Here is a 20,731-nt window from a genome sequence, read left to right as displayed (position 1 = left end):
AAAATCACAAAATTTTTTTGCCTTTAAAATATGATCAGAGAAAATTTACCTTTTACCTTCAATTGACTGCTTCATAAAATAAATTTTAACCAATCATTAATTTCACTGTTACATATGCTAACAGACTACAAGTTTATTGTAGTACCTGATTGTGGTAACAAGATATCTATTGCTCAAAGTACCTAGAAAACCTCAGTTTACCAAGCAGCAAAGGCAATCGAGTAGAGAAATGGTAGATATGTGTGTGAATGTTCCTACTACATAAGTAAAATACCAACATTCCAGTTTCCTACAACAATATAACAAATTTTATTCTCTATTCTGCATTGCTCCAATTTCAGTATGTGCTGGCAAAGTGAGCCACATGTCATAACTTGACAGACTGTTTTTAATAATATTAATTTATAGCTTAAAAATGAATATCCTAAAAATATAATAGACTAACTCCTGTTACACAAATTGGCTATCCTCCTGGGGTAAAATTTAAGTATTTTCAAAATCATAACTGTAATACCTCTATAAACATACTTATAACTATACCAACTCCCATCAATTCTACCTCTGCATCTCACATATACTCTTAGCTTCTCCCTTCTCATGCCACTACCTTAAATTATACTATACATTATCTCTTCCATGGGTTTTTCTATGAGTGTCTGAACTTTTCTATGAGTTTCTCTCCAACCTCAGTCTTTCTAGTTGCCAATCATTTTACACAATATTGCCAGATTAACTTTCCTGAAGCACTCCTACCACCACAACAGTGTCCCTTTTCAAGTTTTGTCTTTTCTTTAAGCTATTGTTTACTGAGAATTTACCATGTACCATTCATTCACTACGCCAAGCACCCGACATACATTATCTCATTTAACCCTCACAAGTCTCCTTGTTCAATTTTGTACCTTAACTTAGCAAAATAAATGACTTGTCCAATGTCAAAAGCTAAATGGCACAGCTAGGGCCTGGAGCCTGTTTGACTCCAGGTCATTTTAACAACTATTCTGTAGAACACCTCAGCCTGACATTCATATGGCTCCACTTGACTTAGTCCTAGATTACTTTTTCCACTTTCTTTCTCCCTCCCCTGTCTTCTAAATCAAACTACTTGCTGTTTCCCATATAAGCCCTGCAATTTCCCACCTCCTTTGGGAAGTGCCCAAATTCCCAAAGGAAGTTTACTAATTTAATAGTCAACTCTTATAGCACTTACTTTGTGTACTGCTTATATTTTGTCATTAAACTTTGACATACTGCTTATATTTTTGACATGTTTCTTATACCAAGAAAAAATCCTCTCTTCAACTTTTTATCTGTTAAGATTTTCCTCTTCCATCAAGTATCCTATGAAATCTTAATTTTGCCTGCTCTCTCTCTCCTCTACAAACTACCCTTCTAGAGTACTTAATCTATGCCTTTGCTGTAGCATTTACTGTCTACCTTGAAATCAGAATGTTTATTAATTGCAAGCCCCGAGGCAGAGTGTGTAACTCATATCTGATGAGTTCGTAACATATAAAATATATTGTGCTATATACAAATATGTTTTGAATGAAAATCTTTTTAATTTTTTTGACCAAAGAACTACTTATTGGGAGAGAGGAGGGTTGTGCCTTCTTACCATGGATGTCCTCCCATCCAAGTACTAACCAGGCCTGACCCTGCTTAGCTTCCAAGATCAGACAAGATCAGGTACAGTCAGAGTGGTATGGCCACAGAGGAATGTCCTCATTCTTAATTTTACAAATACAGTTAAATCAATATGGATTGCTGGAAGATGGAGAGCTGGCACTTAAACCCAAAATTCATCCTAAGAACGGAGTATCACTTACCAGAGAGATGCATAAGAGACTGTGTTCTGGTCATTCTTTTATTAAACTAATACTTTCCTTTAAATAAATGAGGAAGAGCAATAGTTTCTGTTTAAATCTCTCTACTGGTGACAATGTTTCCAAGACTGGAAAAACCACACATTCTAGTAGAATGAAGAAATAATAAACAGAAAGTTAAAGTAGAAGAACCTTCAGACAAATACATTTACAAAATACATATATTCTTTATTTATTATTTTTTTTCCTTAGATGGGATCTGCCTGTTACCCGGGCTGAAGTGCAGTAGCACAATCATAGCTCACAGCAGCCTCAAACTCCGGAGCTCAAGCAATCCTCCTGCTTCAGTCTCCCAAGTAGCTGGGACTACAGGTGCATGCCACCATGCCTGGCTAATTTTATTTTTTGTATAGATGGAGTCTTCCTATGTTGCCCAGGCTGGTCTCAAATTCCTGGGCAAAGGGATCCTCCTGCCTCAGCCTCTCAGGGCGCTAGGATTACAGGCATAAGTCGGCATGCATGCAAGCATTCATTTATTTATTTAGAGACAGTCTTTCTCTGTTGCCCAAGCTGGAGTGTAGTGGCTCAATCTTGGCTCACTGAAACCTCAGCCTCCTGAGTTCAAGCAATTCTCCTGCCTCAGCCTCCTGAGTAACTGGGATTACAGATGCCCGGCACCACACCTGACTAATTTTTTATATTTTTAGTAGAGATGGGGTTTCACCATGTTGGCCAGGCTGGTCTCAAAGTCCTAACCTCAAGTGATCCGCCCACCTTGGCCTCCCAAAGCGCTGGGATTACAGATGTGAGCCACTGTGCCTGGCTGATTTTAACATTGTCATAAATGGTACCTTGGATGTTCTATGTATGTATATACAACATATACATATGCCCTATTTCTATACATGTATACCCTGTTTCTGTTTGCTATATTTTAATTTTTACTTTAGCCCAAAGTGAATGAAAGTAAAAAATAATAACACTCTTTTAAAGAGTTCAAGACCAGCCTGGGCAAGATAGTGAGACCCCACTTCTACATAAAGTACAAAATATAGGCAGTTGTGGTGGTGTGTGCCTGTAGTCCCAGCTACTTGGGAGCCTTAGGCAGGAGGCTCTGGGAGCCCTGTACAGTGCTATTTATGTTCATATCAGAAACTCAATACCTGCTGCATTAATTTTCTTTTTTAAGACAAGGTCTCAGTTTGTCACCTGGGCTGGAGTGCAGTGGCACAATTTGGCTCACTGCAACCTCGACCTCCCAGGTTTAAGCAATCCTCCTGCCTCAAACCCCCAAGCAGCTGGGACTACAGGCACCCACTGCCACAGCCAGCTAAGTTTTTGTATTTGCGGTAGAGACGGGGTTTCATCACGTTGCCCAGACTGGTCTCGAACTCCTGAGCTCATGCGATCCACTCGCCTTGGGCTCCCAAAGTGCTAGAATTACAGGTGTGAGCCACGGCACCTGGCCTATTAATCAAATTTTTATGGATGAGTACCTTATCTTCTCAACTAGACTGCAAATATTCTACAGACTTCCAATCTACTGGTAGTGGCTCTGGGAACCCTGCACACTATCCTGCTATCTACGTATGCTCATATTAGAAACTCAGTATGTGCTGCATTAAATTTGAATATTTAAAAGCTAGATAAGACAGGAAGAGAAAAACCACACCTACCTATTGCCAAACATTTAATAACTCGAGAGAGATTTTTCCCAAATTCTTTAATGATAATCAGGATGAAATAGTTAAGAAATGATGCAAATAATCACTACCTTGGTGACAGCAATGTTTTTACACACTCCATATAAGGGGCCCCTAATATACAACTTTTGTGTTGTATAGGTGTTGTACGTATAGTAGTGTAACACAAAATTATGTATAATTTTTTAAAAAAAGCAAACAGTTCCATAAAACCTACTATGAAGAACAATTCAATGTCTCATGTGAGTTCTGCCTAGAGACCACTTTTAACTCTGTTTCTTAAACTTACCTTCATATTTCTAGTAACGCGTATAGAAATAGGATGTATGTTATATATACATACATATATACATATATAAAATATGTGTGTATATTCTATATATACATACATGCTATTTCTTTTGGTTTTCTTTTCAGTTATCTGCTGACCATTTATTATGGAAGATGAATATTTAGTGCTCTCTCATAGTACATTTCCCTCTCCCTACAAGTTGTGTCTCACTTTTTATTTAAATCACTAATATATCCTGTGAAAGTAAAGTAAGTATCAGGACCCCAAAATCACTAAGCCAAGGGAAAAGTCAAGCTGGGAACTATGTCAGACAAACTTGTCTCCTGGTTTTTTCCTAAATAAGATAGCTACAAGGATAAAAAGCTACATACCTCCCTCACCATTTGCCCACAAGGAAATTCCTTGTGGATAAAGGATAAACAGAACTCAGTCATCCCTCTGAGGTTCACCTGAGACAAATGTATATCTGCTTCCTCTACCCTACTGTTTATGTAAAAATGCAGATTCACTGGGCCAGACTAAACCATGTATTCAGTGAAAGACTGATCAAGGACTTGAAAGAATGCAACCATTTGTCTCTTATCTACTTATGACCCACGCTAACTCTTATCAACTGGAAGCCCCCGCCTCAAGTTGTTCCGCCTTCCCGGATCAAACCATGTCTCATGTCTCTCTAAAACATATTAAAAAAAAGTTGTGCCCCAATCACCTTGGGCACCTGTTGTCAGGACCTCCTGAGGCTGTGTCACAGGTGCATCCTTAGCCTTGGCAAAATAAACTTTCTAAATCGACTGAGACCTGTCAGATATCTTGGGTTCACAATCCGCACATTCTTTGGGTAAAAGAATCAATATATTTTTAAATGTATACATTCAAACAAATCAGGTAACCTATCAGTTTCAAGTGTGTGTGTGTGTGTGTGTGTGTGTGTGTGTCAATAGTTTCTGGAACCCTTCGTTCTCCTACTCTATGTTAGATTTTTTTCTTTCTGCCCACATCCACTCATCATCCTTCTCCATCTGCTCCATGTCCTAGAAGGCTGACTCTATAGACTGCATTACCTATATTCTCTTGTCCTCCGGCTTCCAGTCGATGGAAATTAACCACTGGGGAAGAAGGAAAGATTGGATGGGTTCTATATTCTTTCAGCTTCCTCTTATTGTTTAGCATAGGTTATGTTCCTCTAAGGTCACAATTCACATCAGGTGGCCCCACTTATACAGCTACAGCTCTGGTAAATTCCAGTATCAACTCCCTCTTGCTCCCTCAGTCCTAGGTTTAGTGGGCTTCTTGCTGTTAAGCCTTGGGGTGCTTCACCATCCCTTGTTAATTCACTTATCCTCGCCCACTTGAGAGCAGGCCTTTCATTAAACTCTCTTACATTACCGGGGATGATTTTGCCATTGTTTCCTGCATGGAATCTGACAGAACCATGTTCCAACTAAACTCTCTAAATGTGTAGCACTTACAGCCATCATCATTCCTTCATCCTGACCCTGGAAAATTCCCCTCACCTCTCTCCTCTTTCTTCATCTACTCCCCTCTTCCTGGGAGTCCTCCAATAGCTTCCTGAGAAAGGGTACAAGGAGGTAAATTTTCTGACACCTTGATTTACTTGGCACCAGGGCAGATTACATCCTCTTTGAGGACCACATATTCTTTTGCTTCTTTGCCTCCAACCTAAATTTCTCACAGCTTCTTCTGGTTCTGCCTTTTTGTTGTTCTCCCCAAGGAAATATTTACAGTAAGAGTGACCCTTTTCTTCCAGTTAGAGTAGGGGAAAAAAACACCACAGCATAAATACATAAAAATTGCTACTTTGGTATAAGGGATTTTTTTGTCTTTTTGGTATAAGGTTATGTGTATCTGTGTAAGTGAACAATGATGTCCGGTGTTGGGAACGACACAGAAAAACAGACATTGTGGACTGCTGCCTCTATAAAACAGTACAATGTTTTTGAAGGGTAATTTTGCATTATCTACCAAAATTTAAAAATAAACCTTTGGGCTGGGTGCGGTGGCTCATGCCTGTAATCCCAGCACTTTGGGAGGCCAAGGTGGGTGGATCAGCTGAGGTCAGGAGTTTGAGATCAGCCTGGCCAACATGGTGAAACCTCGTCTCTACTGAAAATACAAAAATTAGCTGGGTGTGGTGGTGGGTGCCTGTAATCTCAGCTGCTTGGGAGGCAGAGGCAAGAGAATTGCTGGAACCCAGGAGATGGAAGGTGCAGTGAGCTGAGATTGTGCCATTGCACTCCAGCCCGGGCCAACAACAGCAAGACTCTGTCTCAAAAATAAATAAACAAACAAATAAATAAATAAATAAATAAATAAATAAATAAATATTTGATTTATCTATCCCTCTTCCAGAAATTATCCTACACTATGTATTTCTATAAGGATGTCCACTGTCACATTATTTGTATGGGTAGAGTATCCCAAATCTAAATATCCAAAATTCAGAATGCTCCAAACTCCAAAAGTACAGTATGGGGGTGCCTAAATGCCCATCAGTAGAAAAACTGAATTGTAGTAAAATCCATATAACGGAATACTGTGAAGCTGTTAGAGTTACACTGTCAAACAAGAAAGATACTAGCCACACGTCGATAGTGAGCACTTGAAATGTGGCTAGAGTAACTGAATTTTAAGTTTTATTTAATTTTAATTAATTTAAATTTAAAAACCTACTTGATCCATTATTAGAAAACTTGTACATATTTTTGGAACAATTTGGGTATGTGAAACTACTTTTTCAGCTGTAAACTTAATAAAATCTAAATACAGTTCAAGTATTTCTAATGAAAATTTATTCTAATTGAGATACATCATGAGTATAAAATATATAATGAATTTCAAAGATTCAGTATTAAAAAAAAGATGTAGGCCAGGCCGGTGGCTCACGCCTGTAATCCCAGCATTTTGGGAGGCTGAAGCAGGCAGATCATTTAAGGTCAGGAGTTCGAGATCAGCTTGGCCAACATGGTGAAACCCTGTCTGTACTAAAATACAAAATGTAGTCAGGTGTGGTGGTACATGCCTGTAATCCCAGCTACTTGGGAAGCTGAAGCACGAGAATCGCTTGAATCTGGGAGGCAAAGGTTGCAATGAGCCAAGATCATACCACTGCATTTCAGCCTGGGCAACAGAGCAAGACTCCACCTCAAAAAACAAACACAAAAGAAAACAAGAAAAAAGGATGTAAAGTATCTCATTTATTTATATTTACTACATGTTGCAATGTTAATAATTTTGATATATATTTATTGTATTAAATAAAATACACCATTAAAATGAATTTCACAGTTTTTAATTTCACCTTTTTTAAATATATAATATCCAGATTAGTCTCATCTTTTTACTTTTTAATGTGACTACTAGAGCATGAAGCTCTTTATGAACTGACATGAAACAAAGGCAAGTGAAAAAAGCAAGCTTCAGAGCAGTGTTTATATACCACACCATTTTTACAAATATATATAGAAGATATGTTTATAAAGTTATTAACAAAATATTCAGAAGAATATATACAATATTGTTTTCAACTAATATCTCTGATAAATGAGGATAATAGACCAAATAGTCCCTACTTTCCACTTCTGTACTGTTTGGGTATCTTACAAAACATTCACACAAAAAAAGTATGTGTTGCTTTTATAATTGAGGAAAAGACACAAAGATACCACTTTTCTGAAAACAAATAATGAAACTTTAAATTACAATTACTTCTTAAAGTCTGTGGAAAATAGCAGCAGTTGGCCGGGCGCAGAGGCTCACAACTGTCTGTAACCCCAGCACTTTGGGAGGCCAAAGCAGGTGGATCACTTGAGGTCAGGAGTTCCAGAACAGCCTGGCCAATACGGTGAAACCCCGTCTCTACTAAAAACACAAAATTAGACGGGCATGGTGGCAGATGCCTGCAATCCCAGCTGCTAGGGAGGCTCAGGCAGGAGAATCATTTGAACCCTGGGGGGTGGGGGCAGAGGGTGCAGTGAGCCCAGACTGTGCTGTTGCACTACAGCCTGAGTGACAGAGCGAGTTTTGTTGTTTCTCAAAAACAAAACAAAACAAAACAAAACAAAACAGCAGGAACAAAACTCTTTCAAGAGTTCCAGAACCTTTAAACAAGGAAAAGTAATCGAAGTGTCATCTCTCAAGCCCTAAACAATTTCATAAGCAGTGCAACAATAAGAATTTCTAAATAAATCACTTATGTGATCATTGGGGTCATGACTCTTTAGTATTTAGGAATTTCTCTACCACAAATATAAAACATATATTACATTTTTTAATATGTAAGAAAGCAGTTTACCAAAGGAATAAAAGCAATAATTATATGAAGAATTCCAAAAGGGACCGCTAACACTTTAAAATATAATGTCAGGTTCATGATTCTGATTGTATTTATTCTTTCATCATGTAAATAACAACGACAAACTCTCAAAGAATCCTAATTACCAGACTCACATGGCTATTGCTTTGCTCTCAATGTACTCCATGTAGATTTTCTCCATTCCCTTTAATCAATTACCTTCCCTGAAAAACGTGCCTGAAGTGGCAGGCTTCTAAAAATGCATTGTAAGAGATTCAAACTTTCTTTTTTTTTTTTTGAGACGGAGTCTCACTCTGTCACCAGGCTGGAGTACGGTGGCATGATCTCAGCTCACTGCAACCTGCGCCTCCCAGGTTCAAATGATTCTCCTGCCTCAGCCTCCTGAGTAGCTGGGACTACAGGTGTGTGCCACCACACCCAGCTAATTTTTGTATTTTTAGTAGGGAAGGGGTTTCACCATGTTTGCCAGGATGGTCTTGATCTCTTGACCTCGTGATCTGCCCACCTCGGCCTCCCAAAGTGCTGGGATTACAGGCATGAGCCACTGCGCCTGGCCACAGATTCCAACTTCTAACTTCCAAGTGATTTACAGCTTACTAGAGAAAAAAGTATATTCCAAAGGTTAGCAAATTAGTAGATGATTACCTCTATCTAGGTTGCTTATTGGTATGCAAATCAAAAACACTGGTCATTAAAGGTGGGAGGAGGGGGGATAGTTTGCTTGTCACTGAAGAAATACCAAATAACCATTTCAGAGAGTTATCAAAACTAATGACTCATATCTGGTGCTATCTATAAATTAAACTGAAACAGTGACAACAGACAAGTTAAGACTGTATCAGTAGAAAAGGAAAACAGAAAAATCTGATAAGAAAGGAAGGCTAATGAGAATATAAATGTCAACAGGTTTAGAGTACAATTAACTTTTATTATTGTAGTACTGCTGACTGAGGGTATGAGTAATGCTCTGATTTTGACCAGACAGTCTTACAAGGGAGCAAAGCATATGAGGATATTCTTAGAAATAAGAAGTAAGAATAAAAGGTCAATCTATAAGGTAACTATATTGCAAATCTAATACAAAAAAGTTAACTAAGCTAAAACTATCTTTTCATTCAACAAGGCAAGTACCGGCTTGGTACCAAAAATCTGGATAGACACTGTCAAGAAAAAGGCTGCTGAGGCAGAGTCCTTATCCTTAAGAAACTTAAAGTCTAGTATAGATATCATATAAGTAAACAAATAAAAAACCAATACAGTGCTATTTGGTAAATGCCACACTAGAACTGTAGAAAATGTCACAGGAGTTACTTGTAGAGGAAGAGCATCCTAAGAAAACTTGTAAAGGAGCGAAAGAATATAAGGCCCAAGAAAGACACGAAAGACATACATTACTCAAAAAGAAAAAACAAAACAAAATATTAACACAAACACACTGACATCAGTAAAAGTAAACAAATGCTCTATCCAAGCCTAACATTTTGAATCCCCATAATGAAAATGAACTCTAGAAACGGTGTCTTTTTTTTTTTCTTTCTTTTTGAGACAGGCTCTCACTGTCGCCCAGACTGAAAAGCAGCAGCACAATCATGGCTCACCACAGCCTTGACTTCCTGGGCTTAGGTAAGCCTCCCACCTCAGCCTCCCAAGTAGCTGGGAGTACAGGAATGCACACCCAGCTAATATTTTTTATTTTTTGTAGGTACAGGGTCCCACTATGTTGTCCAGGAGGGTCTGGAACTCCCGGACTCAAGCAGTCCTCTTGGCTCCGTCTCCCAAAGTGCTGGGATTACAGGCATAAGCTGCTGCGCCTGACCTATGTCATTTTTTTTTAAAGCTTATTTAAAAATGTGTGGTGAAAACCTACTGAAAAACACCCCAGAGTAATTCTTGAGTTCAAATAGAGAAACTGATAAAGCTGAACAGAATTTAATCTCACTACATAAGTAAACTGTTTAGGACAACAAATTGTTTTCTCCCATTTGACTTTCACTATTATTTCAGAGATTAGAAAGCTGACCTCAACATACAATTATTATTACTCATCATTAACTCAGACTACAACAACCAGGTCATACAACTCCTATCTCTTATCTAACGTTGAAAGAGTGCTTAACACTGTATATACTAACACTATGCCTACCATTCTTGATGTACCATCTCAATCCTCAAAATAAAACCTACTGAATTAAGCACTAACACTATCCCCATTCTGCAGATAAGGAATCAGGCTTTGATAAGTTAAGTTGTTCATTGTCACACACAAGTCAAGAGAGTATTTCTGCAGACATCTGACTCTATAATCCGTAAAAGTACTGTAAGTCAGTGATAGTACTGTAACTGCACTGTAAAGCCTGTCAGTATATGCCTATGGAAAAACAAGAAAAAGCCATCAGCAAATTAATACATTTATGGTTATGTCTTTGTAGAAAAAACTAATCAAGAACATGCGAAAGTGTTAGATTTCCTCCCAGTAAACACATTTATGGCCAACCTAGAATAAATGAAATTGTGTTTCAAATGTCAAATTATCTGTTTATGCGAGATGACTAGAATAGAACAGTCTCTAATATTTAGCTCACAGCAAGACTAAAGTTTAAACAAATAAATGATAAAAGTACAAACTGAAACCAAGCATCTAATATGTGACATTCCGAGCTTTTTTTTACGCTCAACACTGCTGATAACAAATGTGTGGGTCTTTTCCTCACACCAATTCTCTGGACACCAACTGGGTGTCCTACAGTTCAATTCCATTCTGACGCTATCTACCTGGAGTTAGAATCAGATCCCACCAGTTAATGGCTCAGTCCCAAAAGACTGCCCCGACTTCAGATGCCAACCACAAGTTTTGGGCCTCCCGTACTTCAGACCACCCAAATATTCATCAGGGGTTCCCATGACTTCCCTCCTCAGGTTCAATAGTTTGCTAGAGGCTGAGCACGGTGGCTCACTCCCATAATACCAACACTTTGGGAGGCCAAGGCTGGAGGATCGCTGGAGACCAGGAGTTTATGACGGCCTGGGCAGCTCAGCAAGACCTCATCTGTATAAAAAATAAAATAAAATTAGCTGGGTATGTTGGTGCACGCCTATTTGAGCCCAGGAGTTGAAGGTTGCAGTGAGCTATGATCGTGCCACTGCACTCCAGCCTGGGTGACAGAGCAAGACCCTTCCTGTCTCTAACAAAAACAAAAAAATAAATAAATAAAAATTATTTGCTTGAATGGCCCCAGAACTCAGAAAGGCACTTTACTTACTAGTACTGGTTTTTTATTATAAAGGATACAACTCAGGAATAGCCAAACAGAAGAGATGCAAAGAGCAAAGTTTAGGGGCGTGGGGTGGAGCTTCTCCAGTCAAACCAGCTTCCCTGCACCTTGAAATATTCACCAACCAGAATCTCTCCAAACACTGTCATTTAGGAGTTTCATTAGATGGGCATGATTAAATTACTGGCCACTGGTGACTGGCTATCTCTAGCCCCTCTTTGCCTTCCCAAAGGTTGAAGGTGAGGCCCCATGCCTTGGTCTTTCTGGCAACTAGCCCACTAACCTGAAGTTATCTAGGGGCCTGCCAAGAGTTGACTCACTGAAACAAAAGACGCTCTTATCACCCTCATTCAAACAAAAGACTCTCTTATCACTTCCATGCTTAAGAAAATTCCAAGGGATTTAGAAGCTCTAGGTCAGTTGTCAGGGACAAAGACCAAATATATATTTCTTATTGTATCACAGCCATATTAAGGGCTGAGATACTAAGACAAAAAGATACAACTCCCTACGCTACCCTTAAGGAACTTATTTACAATTTATAGGCTCAAAGTTCTTCACTTTAACTCAAGTACTTTTTTTTTTGACACAGGTTCTCGTTCTGTTGACCGGGCTGGAGTGCAATGCTGCCATCATGGTTCCCTGCAGCCTCAACTCCCAGGCTCAAGAAATCCTCTTGCTTTAGCCTCCAGAGTAGCTGGGACTACAGGTGCATACCACCACATCCAGCTAATTTTTGTGTTTTTTGTAGAGACGGGATCCCACTATGTTGCCCAGGTTGGTCTCAAACTCCTGGGCTCAAGCAGTCCTCTTGTCTCGGCCTCCCAAAATATTGGGATTTCAGGCATGAGGCACTGTGCCCAGCCTCACGTACATTTTTAAACACTAGGTAAAGTAGAAAATGGCTTTCATCGAAAAGTTTCTAATCTTACCAAAAAGACAAAGTTAAGATAAGTTTTAAGGCAGGCTTATAGACAAAGCAGAAAAGCCAAGGGCTTTGGGATCAAATAAATTAATTCAAATCCTTTCTATCACTTATAATAGGACTATGGATAAAATATTTAATCTCTCTGAGCCTCTATTTCCTCATTTGTAAAAAGGAAAATGCTGACAAAGAACTTGAAACGTAGTTGTTAATATTTAAGAAATACACTCAAAGGATAAGCATACAGCATAACACATTAAGAGACATAGCAAGGGATACAATTCTGGATAAGAGGGGAAAGCAGAAAGCATTGTGATTTGGCCAAACGAACTATCAATCTTGCTATAAATTTTAAGTATAAAAGGATAAAGTATAAAATATAGAAGGATAAGATTCCTTTAAGATGCCTACAAAAACTATGAAATTTATTTTCATTAACTCTAAGTATGTACTGATTACCCTTATGCAAATCATTATTGTGAAAAACATTTGCAGGTCATTTATACAGTCGATGAATCACCTGGATCAGAGACTTGTACCTGGGGTTCATGACCTAATTTCCATGAATCCGTGCATATTGTAGTAACAGTGTGTGTGTTTCAGAGAAAGGGCCCAGATGACTATCAGAGTCACAAAACAACCTGTTAATACTAGAATTTTTTGTTTAATATTAGACAGTTAAATCTGCATGTCCAGTACACATAAACTGGAGTTTATACAGTTTTCAATGTGAGGCAATGTGATTTCCAACACTAAGACAGAAGAACCACTGTTTAACGCATAACTTATTTTCTTCCAGATTTTTTTGGTCAGTAAATATTTGAGTGTCTAGTACTTCCGAGCATAAATGAACATCAAACAGTAGTCACATTCCTCAATAACTTACAGATGAGTTACAAAAAAGAATAAATTGTTAATGCATACTTTTCTAAAATTTTAAGAACTAAAACTTAATTGCCAATAGGAGGGTATGGAACGTTCCTACAGGAAGGAAGAGTGGGTGGACAAGCTGAATTTTAAATGAAATTATGAACACAGCCTCTTGGAGAAGGGTTACTTTAGTCTATCTACATCAGTGGTTTTCAAGTTGTAGGATGTGACCCATTTGTGTGCCATACAAGGGCTCTAGTGAATCTCAACCAACTTCATAAAAATAGAACAGCTTTATCTTGCTAGAAACTCAGAAAAAAAGACTTTCTGAAGCTTTACTTACATTTCAAATATAACATAAAAATGAGTATCTAAATATGGATACTCTTTAAGTACAACCAAGTCCTAGCAGAGCACCTAGCTCACTACATTCATAGAAGCAGTCAATCATGTTAAATGAATGCAGTTTTAAAGGCACTTCTAAAACACACAAGCAAAATACAGAATGCCTACTTCTTACATCAAAGCAAAATGTATTTTAAGTGACATTCTCAAACCTTTTCTGTGACAATGTAAAACTCTCAAAATATAATATTTTGACACAAAATCCTCAACTGTTTGTGTGAAGCTTCTCAAATTGTGAAGCCAATTATGATTTATATCAAAAAAGCATAACTCAAAAGATAACTATAAACACATAATTAAAATTTCTAATATTTGGATGTATTAGATATACTACAAACTAAAAAACCTGACTTTCCTTAATTATTTCACATATGTTGGTTTGTGACAAAGCACTGTGCAGTCTTGAAACAAAAAGTAAGTGAATATGTATTAAGTATCTGCTATGTGTTAGACATTTTGCTAGGTGCTTTCCATATCTTATCTTAATTTTTTCAATCATCTTTCAAAGTGGCTACATGTCATAGGTGAGAAAAGTGAGGCCTGGCCTAGAATTACAGCATGAAATAAATACCCCAAGGCTCCTTCTATTACAATACTACAATTACTGTCATTTCTCCCACTGATTTTTTGCCTTAAAACATTGGTATGAGGTCAAGCATGGTGGCTCACGCCTGATCCCAGCACTTTGGGAGGCAGAGATGGGCAAATCACCTGAGGTCAGGAGTTCAAGACCAGCCTGGCCAACATGGTGAAACCCTGTCTCCACAAAAATACAAGAATTAGCCGGGCATGATGTCAAGTGCCTGTAATCCCAGCTACTCGGGAGGCTGAGGCGGGAAAATCACTTGAACCCAGGAGACACAGGTTGCAGTGAGCCGAGATAATGCCTGGGCGACAGAGTGAGACTCAGTCTCAAAAAAAAAAAAAAAAATTGGTACGTAGGCCAGGTGTGGTGGCTCATGCCTGTAACCCCAGCACTTCACGAGGCCAACTTGAGAGGATCACTTGAGTCAAGGAGTTCGAGACCAGCCTGAGCAACATAGTGAGGCCCCATCTCTATTTCAAAAAAAAAAAAGAAATGTTGGCATGTAAACTAAGACCAGAGGTCAAATCAGGCACACCTTATTTTTATAAGTAAAGTTTTATTGGAAAAGTCATGCTCATTTGTTTGGCTACCTCTGCCACTCTAACAACAGAACTGAGTACTTGCAACAGAGACAATATGGCCCATGAAGCTAAAATATTTACAGAGTTATTGACCCCTGCCTTAAAGAAGCAAAACGCTAAGAATCCTAGAGGCCTCAAAATTTCAATGTCTTTGAGGGTCTTTGAGACTATCAACTGAAGAAAAAAACTATAAAATTATATGAGACAGCCAAGTTGTTTTAATTTTTATAATGTTATATCATAATTAGCCCAATTTATAAAAACAACAAAATTTAAAAGCTTGATTATGAAGTTACTGTTTCATAATTAAGCTGTTTTCTGGTCAGATGTAGTGACTCACACCAGTAATCCCAAAGACTTGGGAGGTGGAAATAGGAGAGTTACTTCAGCCTAGGAGTTTGAGGCTGCAGTGAGGTATGATCACACCACTGTACTCCAGCTTGGGTGACAGGGCAAGATCCCATCTCTAAATAAATTAATTAACTAAAATAAAAAATAAACTGTCTCTGTAGCTTGATGAAGGAAAAAATCTCACAATTCAAAATACATTTAATGAGCATGTGTCATGCACCCACATTTCTCATGAAGGAACATACTCAATTCAAAACAAAATGGCACCTGGCTTTTTCTTACTAGCATTTCGTTTTTTATTTCACTTCACACTTTTTGATTTAATACATTTACTGAGCCAGGTGTGAGTGGCATGCATCTATAGTCCCAGTTAGTGAGGAGACTGAGGCAGGAGGATCACTTCTGCCCAGGAGTTCAAGTCCAGCCTAGGCAACAGAGTGAGACCTTACCTCTTAAAAAAAAAAAAAAAAAAAATTCACTGAAATCATTCTACTCTGTACTCTAAGCTGAACATTTACATGATTAACCAAGAGTCTATATTTGATTTTCTGGTATGAGGAAGGAGTTTTCTTTTCTTTCTTTTTTTTTTTTTTTGAGAGAGAGTCTTGCTCTGTCACCCAGGCTGGAGTACAGTGGCGCTATCTCGGTGCACTGCAAGCTCTGCCTCCTGGGTTCCCGCCATTCTCCTGCCTCGGCCTCCTGAGTAGCTGGGACTACTGGCACCTACCACCACGCCTGGCTAATTTTTTTGTATTTTTAGTAGAGACGGGGTTTCACCGTGTTAGCCAGGATGGTCTCGATCTCCTGACCTCGTGATCCGCCCACCTCGGATTCCCAAAGTGCTGGGATTACAGGTGTGAGCCACAGCGTCCAGCCTGTTTTTTTTTTTTTTTTTTCTGAGACGGAGTCTCACTCTGTCGCCCAGGCTAGAGTGCAGTGTGGTGCGATCTCGGCTCACTGCAAGCTCCGCCTCCCGGGTTCACGCCATTCTCCTGCCTCAGCCTCCCATGTAGCTGGGACTACAGGCTCCCGGCACCACGCCCAGCTAATTTTTTGTATTTTTAGTAGAGACGGGGTTTCACCATGTTAACCAGGATGGTCTTGATCTCCTGATTTCGTGATCCGCCTGCCTCAGCCTCCCAAAGTGTTGGGATTACAGGCGTGAGCCACTGCACCCGGCCGACTCTTTTTTTTTTTTTTTAACTTCATGGTTTTCATTCTAAGCAAAAACCTCCAAATCATATCATTTTATCTTCATTCAAAATACAATTCACTATCCAAATCCATTTATTCATTCATTCATTCATTCACTCGTCTGTCACCCAGGCTGGTCTTGAACTGAGCTCATGCAATCCTCCCGTCTCAGCCTCCTGAGTAGCTGAGAGGCGCAAACCACCACGCCTACCTTCTCCAAGTCCACTTATCTAAACTACCCAGAAGAGGAATGTTTGGTTACAGTGACACAAATAACATTTTCTTTATTAGTAATTTTCAAAAAACTTTTTTTAGAGACCAGGTCTCACTGTGTTGCCTGGGCTGTAGTGCAGTCACTATTCAAAGGTGTGATCAGAGAGCACTGCAGCCACCTGGGCTCAAGCAATTCTCTCATTTCAGTCTCCTGAGTAGCTGGGACTACAGTATGAACCACCACACCCAGCTCTCATTTAGTAATTTAAAATAAGAGTCCTCCAATATACAAACTCTAGAATAAATCAAGAAAATTTAAGACCTACTAAAATGTAAAATGTAGGTAACTGTTAATGAATACCTTGACTCTACCGACTTCATTAAGTATTTTAGTTCACAAAATCTTAATTTGGTTTCTTTAAAAAAAAAAAAAAGAGATCTTGTTATGTTGCTCAGGCTGGACTCAAACTCCTGGGCTCAAGCGATCCTCCCACCTCAGCCTCCCAATTGGATGGGGCTACAGGCATGTGACATTGCTCCTTCTACATTTTTAAGAATAAATGTTAATGTATATTCGTTTTAAAAAGTCCAAAATGATTTTTCTTTAAAATAACCCGAGTTAGTCCCAGAAACATGCAAACATGGTTCAACATTTGAAAAATCAGTGTAACTCACCATATTAACAGATTAAAGAAAAAAAGTTCACACAATCATCTCAATACATGCAGAAAAGGCAGATGATAAAATTCAACATCCATTCATATTTAAAAAACAAACCCTCAGTAACCTAGGAACAGAAGAAAACTTCCTTAACCTCCTTAAGAGAATGCACAAAATGACCTACAGCTGATATCATGTTTTAAAGGTGAAAGACTGAATACTTTTCAAGAAAGTGAGTGAGAGGCCAGGCACTGTGACTCATGCCTATAATCCCAGCACTTTGGGAGGCTGAGGTGGGCGGATTGCTTCCGCCCAGGAGTTCGAGACCAGCCTGGGCAACATGGCGAAGCCCTGTCTCTACTAAATACATAAAAAATTAGCTGGACATGGTGGCACTTGCCGGGGGTCCCAGCTACTCAAGAGGCTGGGATGGGAGAATCAACTGAGCCCAGAAAGTTGAGGCTCCTGTGAGCCGTGTTGCGCCACTACACTTTAGCCTGGGGATAGAGTGAGACTCTATCTTTAAAAAAAAAAAAAGTGAACAAGATAAAGATGCTACTTCTCACCTCTCCTATTCGACATCTCAGTGGAAGTCCTAGCCAAGCCAATACAGTAAGTTAAGGAAAAGAAACAAAAGGCATATAGACTAGAAGGAAAGAAAAGTTTTGAACACGACTGTCTACTTAGAAAATTCTTAAAAAAAATTATTAAAATAAAAAAGCTTCTAGAGCTAACAAGGGAGTTTAGCAAAAAGTCAGGATACAAAGTCAATATACAAAAATTAATTTCTATATACTATCAGTGATCAATTGGAATCTGATTTTTTAAAATTACCATTTACAACAGGACCAAAAAATTAAAATAATTAGGTATAGACTTAATAAAGTATTTGAAAGATCTGCACATTGAAAACTATAATCTCACATAAATGGAGAGAAACAGCACGTTCATAGATTAGAAGACTCAAATTATTAAGATGTCAATTATATTCAGGTTGATCTCTAAATTAAACACAATCTCCATCAAAATCCCAACAGAATGTATACATTAGCAAGATTATTCTAAATATTATACAGAAAGGCAAAGGAACTAAAAACAGCCATAACAATTTTGAAAAAGAATACAGTTGGAAGAGTCACATTACCTAATATGAACACTTATTTTAAAGCTATAGTAGGACAGGGGCAGTGGCTCACGCCTGTAATCCCAGCACTTTGGGAAGCCGGGGCAGGCGGATCACGAGGTCAGGAGATCAAGACCATCCTGGCCAACATGGTGAAACCCCGCCTCTACTAAAAATACAAACATTAGCTGGGCGTGGTAGTGCTTGCTTGTAATCCCAGCTACTTGGGAGGCTGAGGTAGGAGAATTGCTTGAACCCAGGAGGCGGACGTTGCAGTGAGCCGAGATCGTGCCGCTGGACTCCAGCCTGGCGATACAGCGAGACTCTATCTCAAAAAAAAAAAAAAAAAAAAGCTATAGTAGGCCAGGCGCGGTGGCTAACCCCTGTAATCCTAGCACTTTTGGAGGTTGAGGTGGGAGGATCCCTTGTGCTCAGATGCTCAAGACCAGCTTGGGCAACATAGGGAGATCTTGTCTGTACAAAAAAATTTTAAAAATTGGCCTGGCATGGTGGCATACCTATAGTACCAGCCACTGGGGAAAGGGGAAGATGGCTTGAGTCCAGGAGGTTGAGGCTGCAGTGAGCCATATTCACACCACTGTATTCCAGCCTGGGCAACAGAGTGAGACCCTGTCTCAAAAATTTTTTAAATAATACAGCCTGGGCAACATAGCCAAGACCTCATCGCTACAAATAATTTTAAAACTTAGCCAAGTGTGGTGGCACGCCTGTGGTCCCAGCTAATTGGGAGGATCGCTTGAACCTGGGAGGCCAACGCTGCAGTGAGCAGAGATCACTGCACTCTAGCCTGAGCGACAGAGAGACTCTGTCTCTAAATAAAAAAGGATAGACAAAATAGATCAATTGAACAGTCCATAAACAAATCCGAACAAATGTAGTCAAATAGTTTTTGACAAAGAGACAAGGGGAATTCAATGGGAAAAAGATCATGTTTTCAACAAATGGTCATGGAACAACTGGACAAATAAATGAAACTCAACCTGTACTTTTCTCATTTTATATGAAAATAAACTCAAAATGGAACATAGATCTAAAAATAAAATTACAATATAAAACTTGGAAAAAAAATAGGAGAAAAACCTCTCTGACCTTGGACTGAGCAAAGAGTTCGTAGACACAATATTCGAATTTTAAAAATTAATAATTTGGACTTTCTCAACATTTAAAACTTCTATACTTCAAAAGTAATGAAGTATAAAAGTTATGAGGATGAAAAGGCAAGCCAGAGTGGAAGAAAACCTTCGTAAATCACCTATCTGACAAAAGATAAAGGACTATAAAGAACTTTTGGGGCAGTGGCTCATGCCTGTAATCCCAACACTTTGGGAGGCTGAGGCAGGAGAATCACTTGAGCCTAGGAGTTCTGAGACCAGCCTGGGAAACATAGTGAGACCCCATCCCTAAAAAAAAAAAAAAAAAGGAAAAAAGAATAAGATAATAATAAATTCAGCAATAACAATCCAATTTAAAAATGGGCAAAAGCTTCACTTTATCAAAGATAAACAGATGGCAAATAAGTACATGAAAAGATGCTCAACATCCTCAGTCATGGGGGAAATGCAAAGAAAAATCCCAACGAGATACTATTAAAATGGTTAAACCTAAAGACTGACCATACCAAGTGCTGACAGGAATGTAAAGCAACTGGACCTCTCATATATTGCTGGTGGAAATGCAAAGTGGTTCAGCCACTTCAAGCACAGCTTGACAGTGTATTAATTTCCTATGCCAATGTAACAAATTGCCACAAATTTAGTGGCTTAAAACAACAGAAATTATTTTACAGTCCTACAAGTTAGAAGTCTGGCATATGTCTCCCTTGGCTAAAATTACTGGCAGGGCTGCTTTCTTTTTTGGAGGCTCTAAAGAGTAACCCATTTCCTAGCCTCTTCAAGATTCTAGAGACCACTCATATTCCTTATTTGTGGCCTGCTCTCCTCCATCTTCAAAGCCAGCAACTTTGCACTTCTCTGACCATTGTTACATCTTTTTTTCCTGACTCTACTCTTCTGCCTCTCTCTTTCCTTTTTTTAAAGATTCTGTGACACACTGGGACCACCTGAATAATCCACAATAATCTCCCTAAAGTCATCTAATTAACAACCTTAATTTGCCTTTGCCATGTAAGCAAACACATTCACAGGTTCCAGGGACTAGAATATCTTTGAAAACCTTTATTCTGTCTGCCACAGATAGGTCTTTTTTTTTCATTTTAAGATAAAAGTAGGCTATACCTACCACATTCCATTTACTTAAGAGAAACAAAAACTTAGGTTTACACAAAAACCTATTTGCAAAGATTTACAGCAACTTCACTCAGTCACAAAAACCTGAAAACAACTCAAATGTCCTTCAACTGGTGAATGGATAGGTGAT

The 20,731-nt window shown here is 38.8% G+C and overlaps 1 protein-coding gene across 5 annotated transcripts in view; it reads right to left on the bottom strand.

The window, feature by feature from the left end:
- The window catches only part of PALS1 (protein associated with LIN7 1, MAGUK p55 family member), a 92,753-nt gene that overhangs the window by 68,671 nt on the left and 3,351 nt on the right, over positions 1-20,731 (bottom strand). The window contains exon 1 of one of the 5 annotated variants that reach the window (XM_007987034.3): positions 1,830-1,913. The exons of the other annotated variants lie outside the window; for them this stretch is intronic. The gene's annotated coding sequence lies outside the window, so the exon portion shown is untranslated. Of the gene's footprint in view, positions 1-1,829; positions 1,914-20,731 lie in introns of those variants that run through there. 5 annotated transcript variants of the gene reach the window in all.

This window comes from Chlorocebus sabaeus, chromosome 24 (genome assembly GCF_047675955.1).
Source record: "Chlorocebus sabaeus isolate Y175 chromosome 24, mChlSab1.0.hap1, whole genome shotgun sequence".
NCBI classification, from domain to species: Eukaryota; Metazoa; Chordata; class Mammalia; order Primates; family Cercopithecidae; genus Chlorocebus; species Chlorocebus sabaeus.
This window is presented reverse-complemented; position numbering and strand designations above follow the sequence as displayed.